Source organism: Salmo salar, chromosome ssa01, assembly GCF_905237065.1.
Source record: "Salmo salar chromosome ssa01, Ssal_v3.1, whole genome shotgun sequence".
In the NCBI taxonomy this organism is placed as follows: domain Eukaryota; kingdom Metazoa; phylum Chordata; class Actinopteri; order Salmoniformes; family Salmonidae; genus Salmo; species Salmo salar.
This window is the reverse complement of record NC_059442.1, coordinates 145,043,454-145,064,795: the sequence shown is the minus strand read 5'-3', so window position 1 is coordinate 145,064,795 and position 21,342 is coordinate 145,043,454. Positions and strand designations below refer to the sequence as shown.

The 21,342-nt window shown below is 42.9% G+C and overlaps 1 pseudogene; it reads right to left on the bottom strand.

The window, feature by feature from the left end:
- Positions 1-3,227: 3,227 nt before the first annotated feature.
- LOC123725540 (serine/threonine-protein kinase ULK1-like) overlaps positions 3,228-21,342 on the bottom strand; it is a 33,778-nt pseudogene continuing 15,663 nt past the window's right edge.

Here is a 21,342-nt window from a genome sequence, read left to right as displayed (position 1 = left end):
CCAAGAGTTTTGTCCCCGTCCCTCCATTTAGGTAGAAATACTGAGGGATGTGTAAACCACTCAAATACAAATCTATGGTTGCAAAACTGACAACCGATGATATCAACATTATAGTTTTAACCAGGGTTTGAGGCCATATAGTGTTTGTTTGCATTTACTTTGTTTACAAACATTGGAGTAAAACAAGCTTATATGTTGGGTTCTGATGGGGTACAACAGTTGATCTAAGCTCACGAGACATAAATTATATTCTTCCAGGATCAATGAATGGTTACTTATAATTAATGTAGAAGTCCTAAAATGGATGTAGCAAGATAAATCATTTTAAACTTCTTCCACTACTGCAAAAATACTATAAACCCAGGGTCGTTACAATGTAATGAAACAGGCAGGGAGCAGGTCTCGAACCCTCGACCTTCTAGCCCGAAGTCCGGCGCACTATCGACTGTGCCGCAAAAACATTCTCGAGCGGCAGAGTCGATATCCGCGGTTATAAACCCAGGGTCGTTACACTACTTTTAAACAGCTGAAAGAACGCTACACAATGTTTCTTCATATCTTGAAATTATAACATGCCAATGGATACAATTATTCTGAACCAAAAATATAAATGCAACGTAAAGTGTTGGCCCCATGTTTCATGAGCTGAAATAGAAGATCCCAGAAATGTTCCACACACACCAAAAGCTTATTTCTCTCAAATTTTGTGCACAAATTTGTTTACATCCCTGTCAGTGAGCATTTCTCCTTTGCCAAGATAATCCATCCACCTGACAGTTGTGGCATGTCAAGAAACTGACTAAACAGCATGGTCATTACACAGGTGCACCTTGTGCTAGGGACAATAAAAGGCCACTCTAAAATGTGGTTTTGTCACACAACACAATGCCACAGATGTCTCAAGTTTTGAAGGAGCATGCCATAGGCATGCTGACTGCAGGAATGTCCACCAGAGCTGTTGCCAGAGAATTTAATGTTCATTTCTCTACCGTAGGCCACCTCCAACTTAATTTTAGATAATTTGGAAGTACGTCCAACTGGCCTCACAACTGCCAACCACATGTAACCACGCCAGCCCAGGACCTCCACTTCTGGCTTCTTCACCTGCGGGATGGTCTGAGACCAGCCACCTGGACAGTTGATGAAATTGTGGGGATGCTCTGGATCGACAGCGTTGTTCAAGTTCCAGCCAATATCCAGGAACTTCACACAGCCATTGAAGAGTGGGAATACATTCTACAGGCCATAATCAACAGCCTGATCAACTCTATGCAAAGGAGATTGTGCTGCATGAGGCAAATTCTGGTCACACCAAATACTGACTGTTTTTCTGATCCACACAGCTACCTTTTTTTAAGGTTCTTGTGACCAACTGTTCCATATCTGTATTTCCAGTCATGTGAAATCCATAGATTAGTGTCTAATGAATTTATTTCAATTGACTGATTTCCTTATATGAACTGTAAGTGAGTAAAATCTTTGAAATTGTTGTTTCTATTTTTATTCAGTATACAATAATGTTGTAAGTATAGAAGTAGCTAGACTAACATCCTTTCAATTACATTTCAGAGTTTGTTGCACACCTCCAGAAGTATAACATTGGAACTTCAACTTCTTAGAATATAAAACACAATCAAATTAACCACATGCACTAGTAAAACAACTTCATTTCTTGCACAATTTTATTATTTTAAACCAAAAAAATGATACATCACACAGACATTTAAATGTGTATAGTTCTTTATCTTTTACAGGCTTAAATGTACAACAGTCAGAGATATACAGTGAGCTCCAAAAGTACAGTGAGATTTGTTGTTTTGGCTCTGTACTCCAGAACTTTGGATTTGAAATGATACAATGACTGAGGTTAAAGTGCAGACTGACAGCTTCCATTTGATGGTATTAACTGTTTAGTAATTACAGCACTTTTTGTACACTGTCTCCCCAGTTTAGGGGACCAAAAGTATTGGGACAAATGGACTTGTGTATTAAAGTAGTCAAAAGTGTAGTATTTGGTCCCATATTCCTAGAACGCAATGATTCCATCAAGCTTGTGACTCTACAAACTTGTGCATTTGTTGTTTGATTATTTTGTGCCCAATAGAAATTAATGGTAAATTATGTATTGTGTAATTTGAGTCACTTTTATTTGATATTTGTGCATCTAACTTTCCCACTCATCATTATTCAGGAGTATCCATAATCATAGTAGCATCCACATGAATGTAGAAGTCTTCAGAACATATTCTATTCTTATTTACAATAAAAGTGACTCCAAAATGACAATACATTATTTACCATTTCTATCGGGCACAAAATAATCTGAAACAACCAAAACAAACAACAAATGCATCCAACTAGTTTGTAGACTCACACACACTTGACGTAATCCCGGTGTGCTAGGAATATGGGCCCATATAACAAAACATTGAACTACTTTAATATACGTATAAGTGGCACCTTAATTGGGGAGAATGTGCTGGAGCGGAATTAGTGGACTGGTATCAAATACATTAAACACATGGTTTTCAGGTGTTTGATGCCATTCCATTTGCTCTGTTTCGGCTATTAATATGAGTCGTTCTCCCCTCAGCAGCCTCCTGTGAATTTTGTCCCAAAATTTTTGGGGGGACTATGTACAAAAAGTGCTGTAATTTCTAAACGGTTCATTCACACGATATAGATGAAAATGCCCTCAAATTAAAGCTGACAGTCTGCACTTTAACCTTGTAGTCATTGTATAATTTCAAATCCAAAGAGCTGGAGATCAGAGTAAAAAAAGAAAAATAAGTGTCACTGCCCCAATACTTTTGGAGCTCACTGTAACTCTGACTAAAATCTAGAATTTACTGTAGGGAAATGTAGTATTTGTTGTAATACTATTCTTTGGAAAGATGTGTGTGTGTGTGTGGTGTGTGTGGGGGAAATTCTGTCCATGCTTTGTAATAGAAACACATTCAGAGCAATAACTTACTTTATAATCCTTATTTACAAGTGATGCAGAGTCTGAGATAGTAAGGTAAATTAGCAGTGTGGAACAAACTTGCAGGTATACTGCATTTATAAAGCAAAACTGCAAACCTCTCAAGTTGTATGGCAAAACCTTGTTTTTTCAGCGATATCCCTTATGAAAGTGGGTGTGTATTTTTAGTGTCACCTAAGCATTGGCGTGCAGATCAAGCTTTTACTTCATGGGCTTTTTCAATTAACCACCTTCTAAGTTGTAATTCTTCTACAGAGTGATTTATTTGACATTTATGTGGCTTTAGGCTACTAATCGTAAGAAACAAAACAAAAAAGTGACACATGCATAAAAAGCTTAAAGGTCTACCATTGCCTTGCTACCAGCCACTCGTTGAACATTTCCCACTTTATACTAGCTGATCAGTAGGAATCACACTGGGTGACAAGAAGCATATGGGTCACTAGACATGACATAATAATCTGGAATGTGTATAATATAAACTAGACATTAATGCATTGACATACGCTGTATGCAAATTAAACATGTCAAAGTAAGAACAAAAATACAATTTTTACTGACTGGTGAAAGGAAAAGGCAAGAAAGCATATATGGGGAAACCAAAATATTCAGACAGAATCTTCACAGGGGAAAATGCTCCCTTCCTCATACTGCTCTACCCATGACGAACAAGGCGATCAGGTAGGATCCATAGCTCGATATGCAACAGAGCTGCAGGACTGCTCTCGTTTCTGTTAGTTCCCTGTAGTGAGGAAATATAAAAGCCATTCACTCTTTCACAAACACTGTTTCACACAAATGCATACACGAAACACGCAAGCTTTTTGGAGTGGGTAGAAGTTGCTTCTAACCACTGGTCCATTGCACTGTCAGATATATTGTCAGATATTTTATCTATCCCCAAATTGTTATTGCTGGGATTACAATGATGTGGTCCTAGAGTTGTGGTTAGGGAAACATCCACCCACCTCAAGCAAAACTCTTTCCAGCAAATATAAATTCAACAACCGATACACTACAATTCGATAAACTCCAAGCATCAGTCCTCATTTTGGCTACTGTGAAAGGAAACAAACACACTCAAAACAACAAATATTTTTCAGTGTACAAATGTAGCGGATTTTTTTTAGGGGGGGGGTCTTCTTCTCAAAGGCACCTTTCAAAATGTAATAGCTTATGACATTTCCCTGTCAAGATTCAGACACCCATCACACTTAGACATCTGACTATGAATAAACCTAACAAAACCGCCTAAAACTACAATAAAACCCATAGAAATTACTCTATATAAACTGAAATCTCTCCCAATATGTACATGAAAAACTCAACATATAATGTTTCATGTACATCTTATAAGTCACCTTCACTCTTCCTTCTGTACAGTACTGATAAACCTCAACACAGTGCTATAACACCAAACACCAGTAATCAATCCCTGGTGTAGTCATCACAGGGGCTGCTACTCTACTGCCAACATGTCTTACAAACTGATTGTGATTGCTGTACTCCGATAAGAAGTTTGAATGGGAAAATATGCAATAAATAAAGCTCAACTAAATCTCACGTGTTTGGTCAGATCAGTGCAAATTGGTTTATTTTTCAATTTGGGCAATATCCATTTGTCTGATTGGTCTACAAAGTGCTATTCCTGGCCTTCACTGGTTAAAATAACAATATTTGCTACAAACTTCAGGAAATATTAATAAAATGATCCATCTCAAGCACTCAGACTAAAAAGCTCAATGGGTTTATGCAGTTCCAGCTGTTCTTCCACCATGGCAGCCATATCAAACACTTTGGTCAAAAGGAAATGCTCAGTGAGGTCCATTTCCTGTCAAGGCCCAGAAGTGGCACATACAGCAATCCTCTCTACATTCTCCTGTTTATGGTCAAAATAATGTTTCTGCTGGGTCCAAAAGGGCAACATTGTCATTCTTAATACGGCAAACTTAGCGTCAACAAATTGTCACAGACAGGGATGAATAAAGTACAATACTTATGTAACAGCACCTTTATATGGTTCTATCAAAGGAATGTACATTAAGCTGGGTCAATAACAACACATTTTTTTCTCCACACACAGGCCTGTGGGCTGTGACAGGCCATACAATTGTGTTAACGCTCTTAAACTCTTCTGGTTTCCTTGAAAATGACAAAAAATCTAAATCAAATGTAAACCATCAAAGAAACCAAAAAGAGGCAAACAGATGGTTGACAAGTTAAGCCCACTCACTGTAATATCACGCTATACTATTGTCCACACATCACCATTACAAGCCAAACTAAAAATAGCACAACTATTCTCAATGCCCCGCATAGGGGTTGAGATGAACATTTTTACACAGAGTGGCTTCTTATAGAGTGATACCTCATGTCTTAAGAGGAGTGAGGGTCTAGTTGTGATTGCTTAGCGCTGAATTATTGACAGGATCAAATGGAGCGTGTCTGTGACTGCAGTAGAATCCTCCGGCAGACTGCGTGGCTGTGATTGCTCAGGGCAGCGTTACTGACGGTAAGAGGCTGTGTGTATGGGACACTGCACAGAAATGAATAGTTAACACACTCAGTCTGTGTAGTGGGGTCCTGTCTGACACACGGAGGAGTGTGTAGTGGCCTTCTCACAAGCCCTTCATCTCCAACATCAACCAGGCAGTCACAGGCTCCACTGTGAGTATGAGAGACCAGCGTCACCAGTCCCAAGCATACTCAGTCCAGGCCCTTCATAACACACACACACCCCACTGGCTGGCATCTCCATGGAAACTAGCGGGTGGAGGGAGGATATTGAGTTGGTAGGGAGGGGTCAGGTTGAATGGGCATGGTGGTGTCTGTCCAGAATGACTGACATCATAGTTTAGCAGCATCCATGGGTGCTGAGCAGAGTCCTCAGACGCAGAGCCCTGACTGTAGTGCTGTGAGGCGACGCTCGATGCACTCCTTACCTGCAGAGAGAGAACGGGGAGATGGGGGTTTAGAAGTAGTAGTAATCAATGGATATGGTCAAAGGGACAAGTCACTGAGCTAAGTAAACAACAGTATTTAGTGTGAAATTGCATTCCTGTAGCCATGGAAATAAAATGGTGTTCTATGAAGATATATGTTCCTTTATTATTTTCCCCTAACCCTATCACCCCTCCCGACTGGAGAAAACTAATGGACAACAATACTTAGGCTTCTACTTCCAGCTATACGTACATTTTACAGACACAGTATATTTAAGCAATAAGGCACGAGGTGTGGTATATGGCCAATATACCACGGCTAAGGGCTCTTCTTATGCACGACGAAGCGCGGAGTGCCTGGACACAGCCCTTAGCCGTGGTATATTGGCCATATATCACAAACCCCACCGAGGTGCCTTATTGGTATTATAAACTGGTTACCAACGTAATTAGAGCAGTAAAAATAAATGTTTTGTCATACCCATGGTATACGGTCTTATTAGATTTGTTCTCTTTTGTTTGTTTGTTTTAGTCCCATCCTTCAGCTACCCTCAACCCCCTCCCACCTGGGAGCTGATTTATCTAGAGGATGATTTAAATCACGCTACAGAATGTTTTATTGATTTGCTGATTGAGGTAATGGACCATCATTTACATTTACATTTTAGTCATTTAGCAGACGCTCTTATCCAGACCGACTTACAGTAGTGAATGCATACATTTCATACATTGTTTTTTTTTTTTTACTGGCCCGTATAAGAAGAAGTACAGTTGGTGCTCGTCCATCTCCATGGATTGATGATAAACTGGGTGAGGCTTTTTCTCAAAGAAATATAGCAAAAGACTTATTGATGAATTGATGAACAGAATTATAGAACATTGCATAATTATGCAGTTAAATTGAATCGAAAGGAAAAAAAGTTATTTTACAACAATGCTTTTATTGATTGTTCTAAAAAGGTACGGAACACAGTTAAGGGTTTACTTGGTACATCTATCTCATCATGCCCATCTAGTGTGGAGTTTGACGGGAGAATAATAACAAAACCAGTTAATATTGGCAATCATTTTGCAGATTTTTTACTAAGAAAATTAATTTACTGAGCAACAATGTAAACATACATTCTTCCAAACAAGCTATTGTCCAATGGATTGATGATCATATTATGAGCAACAAGATCTGCTCTTTTAGTCTGCAAATGGTGTCAGTGGAGGAGGTGTTAAACCTATTGAAGTCATTACCTGATGGGAAATCTACAGGTTATGGTCTTATGGACAATTTTTGCTTAGCTGTGCTGCTCCCCAGATTGCAGTTCCACTGAGATACATATTTAATTGGTCACTGGAAAAGGGGATTTTTGCAAATTTATGGAAGCATGCGAAACTGTGTCCTATTCCGAAAGACTGCAAAGAACCCATTACTCCTGCCAATAGTCGACCAATTAGTCTACTCCCTACACTCAGTAAGATATTGGAGGGTATTGTGAGTAGACAAATATGGGAGTACATGGAAAATAATGATCTGATTACAGCCAATCAGCATGCTTATGGCAAAAACCATTCCACTACCACTGCATTGGTTGACATGACTGACCAGTGGCTCAATGCTATGGATAACGGCAAGTTTGTGGGTGTACTATTTTTAGATTTCAGTGCAGCATTTCATTTAGTGGATCATGAAATCATTTTGACAAAATTAATGCATTATGCCTCCCTGGTGGCGAAGTGGTCTAAGGCACTGCATCGCAGTGTTAGCTGTGCCACCAGAGACTCTGGGTTCGAGCCCAGGCTCTGTCACAGCTGACCGCGACCGGGAGGCCCATGGGGCGGCGCACAATTGGCCTAGCGTCGTCCGGGTTAGGGGAGGGTTTGGCCGGCAGGGATATCCTTGTCTCATCGCGCAGTAGCGACTCCTGTGGCGGGCCGGGCGCAGTGCACGCTGACCAGGTCGCTAGGTGTACGGTGTTTCCTCCGACACATTGGTGCGGCTGGCTTCCGGGTTGGATGCGCGCTGTGTTAAGAAGCAGTGCGGCTTGGTTGGGTTGTGTTTCGGAGGATGCATGGCTCACGACCTTCGCCTCTCCCGAGTCCATGCGGGAGTTGTAGCGATGAGACAAGACAGTAACTACTAACAATTGGATACCATGAAATTGGGGAGAAAAAGGGGGTAAAAAAATAATATATATATTTTTTGAATGCATTATGGTTTTAAGGAGGTAGCATTGAATTGGGTACAGTCATATCTAACTGACAGGAAACAGTCCACCTATATCAATGGTTCCCACAGGGGGCCAGTGCAGAGAATAAAAAAAAATGTATAAAATGTATGCATGCACTACTGTAAGTCGCTCTGGATAAGAGCGTCTGCTAAAATGACTAAAATGTAAAAAAAATGTTCATTTTCTTCCCCTCATGTGTTAAACTGTGGAATACCGCAGGGCAGCTGCCTTGGGCCGCTTCTTTATTTAATATATACCAAAGACCTTCCCTATACCTTAGCTGACAGATTGTAAATTAAAGATACACATTTTTGCTAAGAGTATTTTGCTACCCCAGTTCTAGGTAAGGGGTTGTGGTGAGAGATGAGAGGTGACTTGCATTTGGTAACGCTGAGGATGTCGTCGTGCTCGGTGAGGAGCAGGGAGAGGCCCTCCATCAGCAGCAGGGCCTTGTGGTAGCGCTGCACCGACGCCTCTCCCTGGTGGAACATCTCATCCAGAGCAGCAGCCTGCACCTGGGGAGAGACAGAGGGGGAGTTAGTGGGCAAAGTCAGAGAGGAGAGAGGAATACTGCCACGATAAAGGTTTGCAAATGGGTTTGAAGACAAGGGATTCTATTTGGGAGCATGGGTGAATAGCCATGACCTCAATCATACTCCTTATTATCAGCTTATCTCAAATATCACTTTATGACAGCTACACACTATATGCACGTGGCTGATGAAAACATGTAGCTGTATAAATGGTGAAACGAGTCAACCACAAGCCTAGTAGAGAGGGTGAAGAAGAGATCAGATGCTGAGATGACAGAAACGGTGTTGAGCTGAACACAGTGTCTCCCTCACCATCTGAACGGTGTTGAGCTGAACACAGTATCTCCCTCACCATCTGAACGGTGTGGCTGAACAGCAGCCTCTCGGCGGTGATGGTGTTAATGTGGTCCATGAGACGGTGCTTCCTGGAGAAGAAGCGCTCCAGCCGGGCGTTGAGGGAGAGGCAGGATGACACGCTGGACTTGAAAAGCTCGTTTAGTCTCTTCACCACTAAACACACAGTCACAGAGGAGAGGGTTAAGAGAGGAACAGTGTTCACGTTGGAAATACAGACAGAGAGCCTACCTACTCCAAGTAGGGTTGGGCTCAAGAAAATTTACTGATATATCAACTACTACTTAGGTTTAATGTTATATCCTCCTGTAAATGTTGGCTTTAAATGTTGGCTTCTCCAATCAGCCATGTTCTAAGGTTGTTGGGTCTTACCTTGTTTGACAGTAGCAGAGGGGTACAGTTTGCCCTGTTTGATGCGCTCCCATGGCTGTGTGTAAGGCAGACGACAGGAGCTCTGCAGTCTTCATGTACAACACCAGCTGCTCCGCATAGCTGAGACACAAACACACACAGATCAGACTCATGGCAAGTTTTTTAGCTAGTGCTGCACTCATCGCAAAGTGTCCCTGAATGTCAAAGTGAGCAGTAAACAAGTCTGACTTGCTTTTATCATCCATTTGTAAAGAGCTCCTCTTCCATAAAAAGGAAATACTGGACAAAGTCATTTCAGTAATATTGGTAGAACTGGTTGAGCTTTATTGGCTGGTGGCTCTCACCTCCACTCCCGGCTGAGGGAGCTGATCTGGTCTGCCACCAGGCTCTGCTGCTGCAGGAGGGAGGGTGGGGAGGTGTCCCCTTGCTCCGCCACAGCCCCAGCCCCGGTCCCCCTGACTCCCGCAACCTCCATCAGACAGCAGGCAAAGTCCAGGGTGAAGCGAAGGCTCCTCAGGATCTCTGTGTGCTCCTGCTGCTCTCAGACAGTCAGAGGGAGAGAGATGGAGAGAGACAAGGTCACTCACATTGACCACTACAAAGTTCGCTATTACAAACCTAATTATACCATAACATGTCACGTTAATTCTCCTAACCTGCTACGAAAAGTCATTTCTGCAATTCAAAACCGGCAAATATGCCCTGAGAACAGTCTTGGTTTCCACTAATGCGATAGAGCCGCTCTGCATTTGAGTAGCCATAGCAACTGCTGCGTTTGGCTGCTGCTCCACGCTCACGAGACAGTTGCCTAGGCTGCACACAGGTGATAATAACCACATGAGATTTTGGCAACGAAGCCAGCTCTTGCACTTTATTTGACCTGACGAGAATCTGTTTCGAATGAAAACATTGTCAAGAAAGCAGTGAATTGGGAGCTTTAACAGTGTGTGGGCCTTCATGTTCTATACTAGTATTCTTTATTAGCCCTGCAACTATGTTTTTAAGGATGTGCGTATGACCAAACTTTTCTAAAGACAGCCCTTGTACTTACCCACAGTTGGATGAACTCATGGATATGGACATGTGGAATTGTGTAAGTCTCTGCGTGCATTTGAGGTAAAGTAGTGACTGGCTACAACTGGAGCGAGAGTGAGCCGACAGGAGGGGGTGGGGCAAAATGACCATACATTTTTTTATAGATTTCTATTAAGTAAACTACTAGGCCTACACACAGTCTCCTTCTGAAATGATCCACACATTACATATTAACCCCCCAAACAAACTCTGTTTAGAACTACTGCCCGTTATTGTGGACTGTCGATTCTGTCCTGTCCCAAACTTGACTCTAGAACTTCACTCCCATTCCTGCTGGAATACCACTGGACCTGCAAGACCCACGGGAGTCCTGTTCCCGTGTCACCCTCTAACGAGCATTCCTTAATACAGACACAGAGATGAAATGAGAGAAAGAAACATGCAGAGACAGAGAGAGTGACAGAAAGAAACATGCAGAGACTGAGTGACAGACAGCAACAACCCCACATCCCACCCCATGCCCACTCTCATCCTCTCACCGCCATCAGTGTCTCCTCTGGCAGCTCAGGGGCCAGGAAGGTGACCGGTCCCCCATGTTGGCCGTGATTGGGTCCGTGAAGCTGTAGCGTGGACTGGAGGGACCCTCGAAGCCCTCCAGATAGGTGCCTGTCTGATATCGGCTGGTAAAGGACCCCACTGGGCTGATAGAGCTGGAGGAGCCTGCTATAGAAAGTAGAGGTTAGAGCATGGCAAGAAGCTCAGAACAGGCACTGAGTAACAGGCACTGGGTAACAGGCACTGGGTAACAGGCACTGGGTAACAGGCACTGGGTAACAGGCACTGGGTAACAGGCACTGGGTAACAGGCACTGGGTAACAGGCACTGGGTAACAGGCACTGGGTAACAGGCACTAGTTCATGGCCAACATAGGGAAATGTATTGTGTACATTGTTGCCACTGAGATGGCATTCTAATTTTGTGGTGGGACAGCTAGGAGAGGTCTCACTATCTTCCCGGCAGGTGGGAGCTGGGGAGGGGGGATGGGAGGGTCAGGTGTATGGGGACCTGGGATTGTGGGAGGAGGGAAAGGGGTTCTTATGGTCTAAAACAACCTTATTTTAGTTTCATACTGCCATATCCAAATTGTACCATTTGTAACCTTTACCAAACTGTGCCATTGTATACTCCACTGCTGTTTTTCATCATTGTTAAAAAATTATGTTGATACCACATTACAGTGGTGCTGTGCTGAGTAAAGGATGACATCACCAGGCTGCTGAGAATTTACCTGAGTACTGCCTGGTCCTGGAGGTCTGTGGTAGGGTGCTGCTGTTGGGCGGGGGAGCCCAGAGTGAACACCACCTGGGCTGGGCTGGCTGAGCCTGCAGCCACGGCACCACCACCAGAGGGTGCTGGCGGACAGAAACACAGCACTAATCATCAGAAACACATAGGCCAGAGAGTATGAACCGTGGTAACTCATGACCTAGCTACGTGCAGTGGAGCAAGTAGTGATTTACGCTGGTAGTTAGATGCATGCTTTTAACATCCAGTTTGCCCATATTATTAGCAGAGCAGTAGAAATAAAACCTGATGTCCTCCAACAGTAGGGGTTAAAAACAGTTCATGTTTTAGTATGTTGAAACATAATATTCCACTATGGAAACTTCCATCTTATCAGAATCAACTTTCACTGACCCACTTAGACAGGCAATCTTGAAAAATGATTGGCTCTTTGTGTGGTTTTGCACGCAAAATGTGCTACCGTTACAGACCAAAGCTGAACGCCACACTGAAAGCCTCTATCTTGATCAAACTGACTAGCATGATATTCCACCTTATCTAATCTAGAAAAAAATGGGATCCTTGTCCCTTTTTCAAAGGTTTAAGTGAGGAAATCTGTTTTGTCTTGCTGAACATTCATACAAAGAGTGAACCAACGAAGTTGCTTAATTTTAAACAAGGATCTCCACTGATATATATATCTAGTCAAGCTTAGTTGGTGAACATAGCAGCTCTCTCTTTAGTCATTCAGGTAGTCATCTACTGAAGCGTAAAACTTGGTAAACAGGTCTACTAAGCCCACCTGTGATGTCTATGGCTCCTCTGTTAGAGCCGAGGTTCTCACTGCTGTCCCGCTCCCCCAGCGGCCCTCCAAACGCAGCCATCAGCAACATGTCAGACAGACGACCTGCACTCTGAGACCTGCCAAAGCTCTTGTCCTCTGCGGTCCTGTGGCTGTATTGACCAAGCTGGCCAGTGGGCGGCTGTCCTGGGTCCCTGTGGTCTGAGGCAGTCCTGCTGCCAGGCGGGGCCAGAACCAGGCCCTGCTGGGCCAGGAAGGTCACCAGGTTGGGGGAGCTGGGAGGTTTGGGAAACTCAAAGGGTGGGATGGCCTGTAGACAGGATGTCAGTGTCAGAGGCAAGACACAGCCAAAGTAGAGAATAAAGACTATGGACAGTGGGATTGACTGATTAAAGCCATTTGCTGGATACCTCAGTTTCCTGCAAACACAAGCATAGGTCTTATACTTGATGCGGTGTCCAAAACATGAACTCACTCTAGAGGGAGATCCTAGAATGGTGGGGAGGGGGCTGCGCTGCATGAGTTCACTCAGCCTGGGGGAAGAGTGCAGGGGCCGCATAGTCACCATGCCTGCCTGGTGATTGGCCACCACTGGGTCCGAGTGCTGCTTCCTGATCTTTTGCCGGCCGCCTCTGCTAGCAGCCTCGAGGAGACATGGGGCGCTGTGAAGCCGGGTGACCAGGCCTTGCTGCTGAGGGGGGAGACCGCGTGTCGAGGAACTGGAGAGCTGGAGAGGGACAGGGGTTAGAGGTTAGAGGAGGAATAACAGTGCAACACTCCAACACAATGTGAATAATGAAATGTCAATTTACATTATATTAGATGAGGGACTAACTATATACACCGACAAGGTGAGGGAAAGACACATGGAAGTAAAACATCAAAAGGTTCCTTTAAGTCAGTTTTAAACCGCAATGATCAAGCCAACAGGAAAGGGATAACCTTGGGATACCACAAAGCAAGAGTCTCCAGTGCCCCTGACCAGTTTAACCATGACATCCACCACTAACAAAACACAGAAGTTATGGGGACGAACAGGGAAAGAGGGAGGGGAACTCCGGGTTCTCACCTCCGCCCTGCGACCCTCCGCTACCTGTGTCTGTGCCCAGCGGGTGCGCCTGCCCTGGCAGCTCAGGGATGGTACCCACTTCAGACACAGAGGGAGATGAGAGAGGGGGGGAAAGAAAGAAGAAGAATAAGAGGAGAGAAAGAAGAGAGACATTTTCTGAAACATCAGTGCACTCTAGCAGACCTTGAGGTGAAAGCTGGAAGGGTCTGGCCCCTCCTACAGACAGCCTGCGGAGGCCAGCCAAGGCCCCGTGGCCTCCTGGGTATGGCGGAGATGGGCCAGTCCTTCCGAATCCCAGTGAACTATTGCTGCTACAGCGGCGCACTGGGGTGGACAACCTGTGGTGGGGAGAGAAACAGAGAAGTCACAAAATAAGACAATATTCCCTATTACCGCCAAGCCAGAAATTATACTACTGTTCCACAGAGGAGACTATAGGTTTATATAAGCGTGTGTGTAAATAATGCATGTATATCTGCAGTGCTTTCAGAAACTATTCATACCCCATGACTTATTCCACATTTTGTTGTTACAGCATGAATTCCAAATTGATTAGATAACGTTAGAATCACCTTTGGCAGTGATTACAGCTGTGAGTCTTTCTGGGTAAGCCTCTAAGAACTTTGCACACCTGGATTGTACAATATTTGCACATTATTCTTTTTTAAAATTCTTCAAGCCATTTTTGTGTCTTGCCATAGATTGTCAAGCCGATTTAAGTCAAATTTGTAACTAGGCCAATGTCTTCTTGGTAAGCAAAGGTTCTTGATAAGCAAAGGTTAATTTGTCTCCCAGTGTGTGTTGGAAAGCAGACTGAACCAGGTTTTCCTCTAGGATTTTGACTGTTCTTAGCTCTATTCCGTTTATTGTTATCCAAAACAACTAGTCCTTGCCGATGACAAGCATACCCATAACATGATGCAGCCATCACCATGCTTGATTATATGATTCGTGATACTCAGTGATGTGTTGCATTTGCCCGAAACATAACAATTTGTTTGTTATTCAGAACATGCAGTTTTACTTTAGTGCCTTATTGCAAACAGGATCAATTTTTTTTACCCATCTACCAATAGGTGTCCTTTTTTGCGAGGCATTGGAAAACCTCCCTGGTCTTTGTGGTTGAATCAGTGTTTTAAATACACTGCTAGACTGAGGGACCTTACAGATTATTGTATGTGTGGGGAACAGAGATATGGTAGTCATTCAAAAATCATGTTAAACACTATTATTGCACACAGTGAGTCCCTGCAACATATTATGTGACTTGTTAATTAACTTCTCCAGGATAGGGGGCAGTATTTTGACGTCCGGATGAAAGGCGTGCCCAAATTAAACTGTCTGCTTCTCGGGCCCAGAAGGTAGGATATGCATATTATTAGTAGATTTGGATAGAAAACACTCTGAAGTTTCTAAAACGGTTTGAATGATGTCTGTGAGTATAACAGAACTCATATGGCAGGCAAAACCCTGAGAACAAATCCAACCAGGAAGTGGCTTGTAGTTTTTCTATCTAATCCCTATTCAAACTACAGTGTCTGTGGGGTCATTTTGCACTTCCTAAGGCTTCCATTGGCTGTCAACAGCCTTTAGAAACTTGTTTCATGCATCTACTGTTACTGGGCAGAGAATAGGAGCTCAGTCAATCAGTGGACTGCCTGGGACCAGTGAGTTGTTTACTGCGCGGGGACGCCGCTCCTTCTTTTTCCTCTGTAATGAATACGCTTTTGTCCGGTTGGAATATTATCGACGTTTTATGTTAAAAAGACCCTAAGGATTGATTGTAAACATCGCTTGACATGTTTCTACGAACGGTAATGGAATTATTAGACTTTTCGTCTCTGGTTTTGCACTCTTGCGTTATGCCTTTGGATTAGTGATCTGAACGTGCGAACAAAACGGAGGTATTTGGACATAAATATGGAGATTTCGAACAAAAAGAACATTTCTTGTGGAAGTGGGACGACGAAGATCAGCAAAGGTAAGGGAAGATTTATAATACTAATTCTGAGTTTAGTTGACTCCAGAACTTGGCGGGTAACTGTATAGCTTGCTTTGATGGCTGAGCTCTGTACTCAGAATACTGAAAAATGTGCTTTCGCCGTAAAGCTATTTTAAAATCTGACACAGCGGTTGCATTAAGGAGAAGTGTATCTATAATTATTTCAATAACTGTTGTAAATTTTATCAGCGTTTATGATGAGTATTTTTGTAAATTGATGTGCTCATTCACCGGAAGTTCTGGTGGGAATACATTTTCTGAACATCACGCGCCAATGTAAAATGGGGTTTATGGATATAAATATGAACTTTATCAAGCAAAACATACATGTATTTTGTAACATTGAGTCCTGGGAGTGCCATCTAATGAAGATCATCAAAGGTTAGTGATTAATTTTAGCTGTATTTCTGTTTTTTGTGACGCCTCTCCTTGCTTGGAAAATGGCTGTGTGGTTTTTCTTGTCTCAGCGCTGTCCTAACAATCTAATTTTATGCTTTCGCTGTAAAGCCTTTTTGAAATCGGACACTGTGGTTGGATTAAGGAGAATCCTATCTTTAAAATGGTGTATAATACTTGTATGTTTGAGAAATTTGAATTATGAGATTTTTGTTGTTTTGAATTTGCCACCCTGCGATTTCACTGGCTGTTGATAGTGTGTACCGTGGGGGGGACGCTAGCGTCCCAGATGTCCCAGAGAGGTTTTAAGCAAATGTTTACTCCTGAACTTATTTAGGCTTGTCATAACAAAAAGGTTGAATACTAATAAAAAAATTCTAAAAACGTAATTCCACAATGTATACAACAAAATGTGGAAAAAGTCAAGGGGTGCGAATACTTTCTGAAGGCCCATACACTGACCGTGGGGAGCCGTCCTGGCTGGGGGAATGGAGGTTCTGCTCCATACGGTGGTAGTTTTGGACCTGAGTGGGAACTGGAATGGGCACCGACTGACCATAGTTACCACAGTTACTGCCAGAGAACTCGTTAGGCCGACTGAAAGAAGAGAGAAAGGGGGAGTTGATTACGTTCAACCATTCCATCTGTTAAATGCATTAACAGAGTGAAACGGCAAAAATACTGGGGAAAAAATCTATGTAAAAGTGTGTGAGAGAAAGAGAGAGAGTGAAAGAGAGAGAGAGAAACAGAGAGAGAGAAACAGAGAGAGAGAATGAGAGCTGTGAGAGCCCTTGCTTTGGTTGACCTACTGGCCAACCGAGAGGCGCAGCGGTCTAAGGCACTGCATCTCAGTGCTAGAGGCGTCACTACAGACACCCTGGTTCGAATCCAGGCTGTATCACAACCGGCCGTGATTGGGAGTCCCATAGGACGGCGCACAGGGTTTGGCTGGTGTAGGCCGTGAATTGTAAATAAGAATTTGTTCCTAACCGACTTGCCGGTCATCGAGCCTTACACACGAATCCTCTTACTATAGAAGGGTATATTATTCCTCTTTGCTTTCAGTGCACAATACACCACCCAGCTGCCAGGGTGACCTGACTAGCATGTCTAGATGGTTTAATCTGTCTGAACACTGAGAATGAATTCCTTTCCAGTAAGAGTGTGTTTTGCTCTTACCTGATAGGATTGGGGGAGCAGCTGTAGGAGGGGGAGTGGGGTGGGGTCTTGCCCTGACTGCCCAGGCCACCAAAGGCTAGCAGAGAGCTAATGAAGAGTTGAGAACACAAGAGTTTTGTGATTATATTGTATATTATATTACTGTGAAGAAGTGGGATTGGGTGCATTTCCCATCAGCATCCAGGTACGACCCTGACCACTAAACTCACCCGCTGTTCATCAGACTGTCGTGGAACACCTTTCCAGTAGGCCCCTCACAGGTGAGCTCACCTGCTGAGAAACCATGGCAACACATCAAACCAAACTGATGAAACCTTGGAGTAGAAACCTACTACATCCTTAAATCCAGACTTAGTAAGTCTCATTTAAATCATTTGTGATTATGAAATATCAAATTGTCGAGGCGACAAAACAAAACCAGGCAAGACATAATGTAAACAAACCCAGACAAGACGTCATAATGTGCTCTATCAGAGTTCGCTCTATCAGAGTTCTCAAGTGGCTGCTGGGCCAGCCACCCTTCCATCAGTCAGTACCAGACAGCTGGTTTTTCGTTTGCTTGTAGCCTACAACAAGCATGTAGGTTACTCTACTGTATAAAAATTACAATTTATAAGTGAGTCAGCTATGAACGTTGCAGCAGTAAAATGTAATTCTAATTGACGTAGACAAGTTCAACAATATAGGCCGCCTACTGCCATTCAATGGTAGCGCTGGTATAAGCTTGATCTCTTGCAGTGCAAACACTTGCCTGGAAAAGTTGACACTCAGCAACTATAGGGTTTAATAAATTCGCCATCAAAAATGTTGCAATAGAATAAACTCCACATCCAAGAGGAAAACAATAAGCCAGCTAGCAACTCCAGCTAAATTTGCAAGTGCATGAACGTTTATTTAGCTGTAGGCTAATCACCCAACGGTAGGCTATGCACATTAGCAAGCAATGCGTGTGTGGTCAGATCTATCTGTTTCCTAGCTAGCTTGCTTCACTTACCAGTAGACAGAACTGGCTTTCGTGAATATTATCCATAGTGTCCGGCATGCTGCTGACACAGATCGTGCTGAGAAGTCTGAAATACGGTCAAACTAGCAAGTGCTACACTAGGAAAATATTCTCAATCCCCTGCTGAATGAAAATTGCCCAAAATTAATTCAGTAGCTAAGCTAGCAACATCAAAGCAACTTTAACAACAGACCCACCAGTGGTTTCGAATCTGCAAATCATCAGCTGTCACAGACAGACACACAGACAGCCAGGAGCCAATATTAATAACCTTTACGACATGCATTTGTCAGCTAAATTACATGTTTATTCTGTATCACTCAACTCTCATTTATGAGCCTTGTTTGTATTGAGAGGGATATAGCTAGATTGTGTTGCTGTAGTCGTGGATGAATCAGAGGGACAGATCGGCCTACTGCATGTTCTATGTGTCACAATTACCTGGATAAATCTGACCTGCAATTTCTTAACAATGCTGCTGTACTTATAATTTGTAAAGCTTCATTTGTATCACTTGAAGTGATCCAAATGACAAATTCATCTTTCATCTATACATTGAGATATATCTTTTAAAAAGTAACATTTTATTAGTCGGGCTTTAAACCTTTATTTTCTTATTCAGAGAGAAAGTGATCGATTCTAAACAACTTCACTCACAATTTCTGGATTCTATACATCACTGATTGAGCTCTATGGGAGTACATTGCTAAAGAGTGTACTCACTGGGAAGGTGGGCGGGCACCATGACAAAGTCGTCTGTGTCACAGGAGGAGTTCTTACTGCTGCAGCCCCCTCCAGACGAGTCCTTGAGGAGGAAGCCAGGGGAATCCTGGGTAGGAGAGGCAAGTGTCTTAGCACGGAGCTGCTGGACCTCAGCCAGGGACTGCTGCAGAGAGAGAAAGGAGAGAGAAAGATAGAGGTAGGCAAGAAGGATGACCACAGCACTGACCCTGAACTACCCACTAGATCTCAACACCGTCTATGTTTCAAACAATCAACCATCCACCATATACAGTATCACTGATAACAGACTATAATCACAAGGGCGTCATCACAAATTTCACAGGCAGCAGCACATTACACTACAGATTAAACAAAAAGCCCTATACCAGCCAGCAAACCCAAGACTGAACACACAATGACAGTATATACTGTATTTTATACCATCTATTGTATCTTGCCTATGCCGCTCTGTCATTGCTCATCCATATATTTATATATTCTTATTCCATTCCTTTACTTAGATTTGTGTGTATTGGGTAGTTGGTGGGAAATTGTTAGATTACTTGTTAGATATTGCACAAGCATTTCGCTACACTCGCAATAACATCTGCTAACTATGTGTATGTGACCAAATACAATTTCATTTGATCAACAGTAGCTCTAACCTAGTATGTTTCAGTTAACAACTGTTGGGCAAAAACAGTCCAATCTGCCTGTGGGTCATTAAGTCAAACAGCTGGGCCTTATCACACAGAGTTGAACACATCATCAGTGATAAGACTGAGGCCCCATGGATGACTTACTACGGTCACCTCTGAATCACGATGTTTACAAGATGCTTTAAACAAACACATGGTATATACACTGTATAGCATGCACACAAGCATGTATATATTGATGCACACACACTCACCGGTGGGGAGGCCAGGTGTGAGGTGGAAGAGCTGCTACAGGAGCTGGCTGAAGCGGAGCTGGGAAAGCACGTCATGGTCACAGCAGGAGTTGCTGTATGAAAGAAAAATATCAATATCAATTCTCAAAGTAATAAATCAGACTGTCCTCTTGATATGATAGATAGGCCAATTAAGTCAAACCCATCAAAATTCACCAAGAAAATAAGTGAAAATCAATATTGGCATGGTTTGGATGTTTCAGTTAGGGATGGGTAGATGGATGAATAAGGAGTGTTAGTCACTTTTCTTCATGGACGAGCTCGCCTCCAGGAAGGGGTGACAGAAGAACTCCTCTATAATAAGAAGAGAAATAGATTGAAAGTGAGGAACATGCTACCCTATCAATTTGAAACATCTCTTAAATAATGAGTGTGGCCCCACTGACCAAAGTCCATGCGGTCCTTGTGGTTGCGCTGCAGAAGACCCAGCAGCAGATGCCTCAGGGGACAGGAGGTCTCTCTGGGGATACTGGGAGGGGAAACACACAAGTCACCATGAACACGTGATGGTACTTTGCACTTCATTCCTGCTGTAACAACTGATCAGGGGCATGTTTTGCAATTCGCCACAAATGGTTAAAGTTACGATTGTGGTAGTGAAAGATGCTAAAAGCAGTGTGTGAGAGTATGATAATCAAAAGTAATTTGTAACACAGGCAATGATGAAATGTGATCTACCACAACATTAGTACATTCAAATGGAAACAACATTCAACAAACAATCTCCTGTGAAAGAAGAAATCTAAGAAATCTGAAACCTCGGTCTCTAAAAACAGACAGTTGGTGAACACTTACTTGGGGCTGAGGTTCTTGTTTTTCTCATAAAATAGCCGGAGGTCCTGGGGACTGCTAGCCTACGGGTAGCACACACACATCAAATCAAAGTTGAATGGTCATGTACACAGACTTGCAGGTGTTATAGCAGGTGCAGTGAAATGCTTATGTTACTAGCTCCAAAAGTGCAGTAGAACGTTTCGCAAATACAATACAAATATTTTTTTTATAGAGACAGAACAAATCACTTGAATGTTTGCATGCACACAAATTATTTTCAGAGTGGAAAGATCTGAAGTGGAAACAGTCAGTTGACCTTTAAAAATCCTGTCTGGCCAGTTTGGGTTACTTGTATGTAGTTGACTCTCAGAGACAAGACACCTCTATGGTTTCCCTAAATTAGACTGTCATGTTTTGACCTACCTGAGAGCCTTAGGAAAGGCTGGATAAATAGTATGGTTGAGATAAGACGGTTTGCACGTGTGTGCAATTGCCTGAGGTACAATGAGTGTGTGCAAATGGCTGGGGAACGACGGCTGGCTGGTGGTCAGTTTGTTCATATGGGCAGAATATAGAGCCTGAATAAATAAAAATGTGCTGCATTCGTTGCCTTTCTTTTAAACAGAATAACCTAAATAAAACCGGATTGGGCGAATAACTTGGCAAATTTAATCCATAAGCATACATTAGTGGGTAAACTCATTTAAAACCCGTCTGAAG